The following is a 5,795-nucleotide window of genomic DNA, read 5'->3' on the forward strand; positions in this document are numbered from 1 at the left end:
CAACAAAAACCAACCCAGCGCAACAAAATGCCTAACTTCAGGTCAGAGCTAGGATCAAAGTGGGTAARAGTGTGATTGATGAAATGCAAAACAGATAAAAGCTTACAAAAGTTTAGAGAGATGGTAATGCCCAGGAAARGCACCCAGCCTTTAGGCCAGTTTTACATTTTTCATACCCTGTCTGGGGCAGCTAACAAACTGACAGAAATACCTGTTAGTTCTCTCCGCTGAGAACCTCAGATTGTCACATTTGGCAGCCRCCTTTCCTTCACATGTACATGACGCTGAAGAATGCAGTGCAGACATCACTAGGATACTTCACATTTACACCCAAGCATATCAGAGCACAACTAACTTCCTGCTGGTCCTTCCTTTGTTAAGTTTTTGTTACTAGGCTGCAATTATTAATGTTAACATTAATTAAGTAGCAAAAGGTACATGAAGATCAGTCCACAAAGTGCCTTTGGAAATTCTATACCGCTATACCAGAGGCTTGAAATACCMTTGAGAATCCAGGCTGTGTGTTTTCAGAGCTGTCACCACACAACTCTGTTTTGTTATAAATTCCTGTGGGTTTTGGTGGAATAGGATGTATGTGTCRTTAATAGCATTTGAGTGTCAGGTATCGTATGAAATATACAGGTAAAGCAGAGCAATTGAAACAAAAGCCTGAATAATGAATATGGTAAAAATGTGTAAAAACAGCTCAACAAGAAGCTCACTTGAAAGCAAGAATGAGACAAGATAAGTGTGTATTAATTATATGAGGGAGATTTGGCTGAAGGTATAGCATGTAATTTCTCTGTACAGGATAAGGACAATGAGCTGTTTCTATGTCTGAGACCATAATGCTTTGGTCTACGGCCAGTGGCCTCAAGTTATTCCTTAATGTCCTTTAGAACATAGAGAGTGGCTCTGAAACATAACTGGTTCATGCTCTCCACCCACTCACACTGCTAGCTGATTTCCTAGGCTCTGAAAAGGGGGTGAATCTCTGCAAATGACAATTGAAGGCTGTAGCAGAGCCACTGTGCATCCATTTCTGTTCCCCTCTTAAGGACGGGCTGTGAGGGCAGAACTCCTATTTCACAGGGTGCCTTACAGAGGCAAACATAAAAATATGGAGGGTGGGGAAATCTTTGCAACAACAGAACTGGAGTCACATAGCAGCTACCACAGAAATCCTGGGGCTGCCCAGATTTCTGCCACAGAAACCTTGGGGCTATTTTCAACCTTTCATGCCTGTGTGTATAAGGCTGACATCAGTGTGTCATGTGTTGTGTCTTTGGGGGAATCTCCTTTTCTTCAAAGAAAAGAGAATACCAGCAGACAAGGTTGTAAACATCAAGATGAGGCATTATTTACTTGGGATAAATCTGACTGTCACTGTCACAGGAACATTCATTCCTCTGGAAAAGAAAATAATCAACYGAGCCAGCATTTTCTCCCAATTTGGGTTGAGGCAACCATGGTATTTTATTCCTTCTGGCCTCTAAATTTTGAAGCTTGAAAGACCTGTTTCAATAAATAGATGTGGCCTAGACACTGCTTTTACAGTAAAGTCTGGATCACCAAATTCCCCTCTATCACATTCAGTTGCTTATAGAAATGGTAAGCTATATATAGCTTACTATTTATAGCTAGTAAACGATAAATAGCAAGCTCTAGATAAAGAAATAGCTGACAACACCCTTCCGGACGCAATATTATGAATAGTATGAATTATGTTTCTTGGTTAAAAAAAATCCAATACACTGATTTAATGTTACTTATTCACCCAACACTACATCTTACACGTACTCACAACCAAAGCTGTGACAAAGATCACAACTGAAGACAATGATATTGTACTTTTCTCACACAACCAAAACTTTAACCACTGATGAAAAGGTCTGCTTTCAGAGTTGTTGCTCACACCATGTAGCTCCTTTCAATGGGAGAAAGTGAGAACAGGGAAATAAGCTCAGAATTACTGTTCGCATTCAGGAAATTTGGTAGAAYTCACTTTTCCTTCTTTGCTTCACTTTTTAGTGAGCCAACCATAGAGCTTAAGCTCAACCATGCCATGATGAAATAGTGTGTGAATTTTTCTGCTTCCTTGGTTGTTAGGTTCTAATATGTAGGCTTCCCAGACAAATCCTATGATCACAATTTCATTCCATAATCCCTCTTTCAGCACTGAGTAGCAAATGCCAGACACATCAASTGCTGCACTCAGACATGCACAAGTGGCTTCACCTTTGCAATGCCAAGTGCCTTCTGTAGGGCTCAGCTATCAGTTGCAGCCCTGCACCCTTCCACCTGAGCTGCTATGTCAGTCTTTCTCCCTTCTCCCCATACTTTTGCCTTGGCCTACCACTTGCAAATCTCAGTGGGTTCTCATAGAAAGTGATTGCTCATAGTCTGAGAATCTCATCTTTTTTCTCCTTGTATCTGGTTTGTAACTTTAGTTTGTATTAGGGGGAAAAMAAGAGTTAGCAAAAAGAAAAGTAGATAATAATCATGTAAATTACCCATAAGCATTATCAGTCATAAATACACACAAAATGGAGTGACTGACACACACCACCTGTGACTGGTTAAATGTGATCCTGTCAGCACTGACAGCATCATATACAGGAACAGTCAAGAGGTAGCTTGGCTGTGTCCTAATGCTTAGGGCAGAGTTAACAGAGGAGAAATCTTGACAAGACTAATTATAGTCACCTTCCTCATCTTCACCACTTGCTGACTCTGGAAGGGATGCCACATTGGAGGCCACTTCTGGGGGCCACATTGCTTCACTTCTGGCTGGCTGCTTGTCAGGCACTTCCTTCTCTTCTTTTTTTTCTCTTTCCCCTAAAGTAACTTCAGGTTGATGCATGGACCCCACTGATAAAACTTTCTGCAGGTAAACCTTTCTCAAGAGGTGTGACACTGTCTCCAGTTGGCAAGGTCTTATTGTCAGCCCCTGGTAGAAATGGTGGGAAGCAGAGCTACAGCCCATCCCAGTAAAAGACACTGACTCTAGGTATTATTTCTTGAGCCAGTTTTATTCAGTTGGTAGAGCTTAACTTTGCTCTACAATGTAACACCTTRCTCCAGGACAGAGCTCTGCAAAGAACTAAGGTTAAGTAACCCCATTATATAGACTATATGGATATTACACTGAAATTATCTGAAGATTCACTGGGTTTGATTTTTGTCAAAGTTTTATGCATCACTGATTATTTCAGTGGTTCAAGTAAGTATGGGCTCTGTTCACCTCAAAGTACATTCCTGCTCTAGACAGATACTTTATACTAGGAGCAAGGTAAAGGAAGTGCGAGGTGCAAGGCACAGACAGAGATTTTTAAATTGCCACGAACCTGGTTATTTCACCCTATCCCACATTTGACCGCTGCCCTAAGCAGAGAAAGATCTCAGTGCAGGCCGGGCAGCAGAACAGGCTTGGCAGAGCTAGCCGCGCTCCGGTGTGCTGCCTGCTCCCTCTGCTGGCATCGCCTGCTCCAAACTCTGGAGGAGTTTGACTSCGGAGGAACGGGAACTGATGAACAGCTGGGAGAGAAGAGCCCTTGAGCAAATGAGAGTTACATTTCCTTCGCAATACGATAAGCCATCAGTCCTGCTCACTACCGTCAGCAGCCTGCAGATCACGTCTCACTTACGTATGTCTTGGACCTGTTCTCTTAATTAATCATTYCCCAGAAAACTTGTATTTTTCTCTCCAGTTACTCACAGTAGCACAACAGTCACAGCTTTTTGTCGCTTCATTTTATGTGCCTCAGAATCTGTGAAGTAAGCAATAGAGTARAAAGAAACACAGTTTTGACCTCATGTAAGAATACCCTGCAGTAGGCAAATATCTGCAATAATTTCTCTACTASAGCACCTACTGTAGGTCTTGTCCTAACAGTGCACAATAGACTTTTTCAATAGTTTAAGATCATCAGCCTTTTTAAATAACCTCTCTGATAGTGGTGGTCAATTCATACAAGCTTTGTGAAATCAGTACAGGAGAGGAAAATGCTCTTTTGTCTTCCAGTCAGAGGAAATGTTAGTGCTGACTTCAGCTCTTACAGCACACTAGAAACATACTCTGCATCCCCTAATCCTGGAATCAGAACTCACACCTTACAGCACACMAGAAACATACTCTGCATCCCCTAATCCTGGAATCAGAACTCACACCTTACAGCACACTAGAAACATACTCTGCATCCCCTAATCCTGGAATCAGAAATCACAGCTCATTAGACATAAGTAAATTAAAGATGAGATAACATTGGAGGAAACAAAGTTCTATCAGGTTTAAATYTCACAGTAATAGAGGAGAGTTAGCAGTCAGGAAACAAAGTGTAAATGAAAAAAGCTGTCCTTGAAACACCAGAATTTGGGGGCATAATTTTCCTTGGAAGCATTGTAGAAAGCTATTAAAAAACCCCATGTTTGCTATTGGGTATTATAACAAACCTGAGTAGTGACTTCTGTAGCAATTACAAAATCTATTGATCTTACACTGTATCAATGAAAAATGAGGACTGGCATTTTGAAACAGTATTGTAATTGCATAAGAAAGGCCAGGATTCTGCCAGTGTTCAAAATGTARCTATAGCAGCATTTTTTCCGGATGAAACACATGAATGGCTTCAGCTTATCTARAAAGAAGAAACAGAATCATAAGAAAATGAAAAAGATCTGGATATAGGCTGGAGTAAGATATACCCCTGGAGTAAGATCTTTGATTTCTTTAGAAAAATCTGTTTTGGAATATACTTCATATTTTATCCACATGGTAAAATGCTAAATCAGATTCTGTGATTAAATCTCATACACTTCCAGTATCTAAATYTAACAAATTATTTCCATATCTATCTACCTTCCACAGCACTGAAGCACTTTGCTGTAAAGGAGAAGGCTGATTAATTGAAATAGAATAYACTTTTCCAGTCCATTTGTAAAAACATTTCTGAGGACTTGATTACAATTATTAACTTAACGGATTACTTGGGTTTTTTTTTCCATGGTTAATCTGCTCTTTTCTGACTCCATTTTGAACCTTGCCAAAGAGGGTTTGGAGCAGTTTTGAATAGTGATATTTGTGTAAATCACATATAGAAGTGTAGAATTCAAMATTATAGAAGTTCTGACATTTCCTCCTGTCCAACCATACTTAAGTAGTAAATACGTTTTCTGGAATGAGAAGACATTCTGTAAGAGAAATGAATTATATCAGATACTGTATGCTGTTACACGATGAAATTATTAGMTTATGACTGATTCAACTGAGAAAAAACCATATAACTCAGATCTCTCCAGGGAGATGAAACAAATCCAGTTATTTTCATACCAAGTCCTGCTGTAAAAGCAGTGCACATCTAGGAGACAGTGCTCAGAGATGTGCAGAGCACAAGTCCAACACACTGGARGGATTCTTTCTGAAGATACCCTGGCTGCTAAAAYATCAGTACCTGGTTAAGAAAACCAGTGTAAGCTTTTGCACTCTTCCTGTTCACACAACACAAGAGTGCAGAAAAATCCAAGCAGTTCTGGCCTGCACTTTCCCTTGAGCCGCAAGAAGCCAAAAGCTCCTCYAAACCCAGACCACAAAGCAAGAGGCCKCTCTACTCCYCCACMAGGAGAGGCTTTTCTGGGCACCAGAACCCACATCCCCCCTGACAAAGGCCTTTGTCCCTCACCTGTGAACATTTTCACAAAGTCAGTACTCGACATGCTCACAACCACATCAGCAGCCTTAATCCTTAAGTGTCCCTGCACTGTGCGGGCCTCTTCGGGGGTCTCTAGTGGTCCCTGGT

This window comes from Malurus melanocephalus, unplaced genomic scaffold (genome assembly GCF_030028575.1).
Source record: "Malurus melanocephalus ecotype Western Australia unplaced genomic scaffold, MMel_1.1 scaffold_228, whole genome shotgun sequence".
NCBI lineage: Eukaryota > Metazoa > Chordata > Aves > Passeriformes > Maluridae > Malurus > Malurus melanocephalus.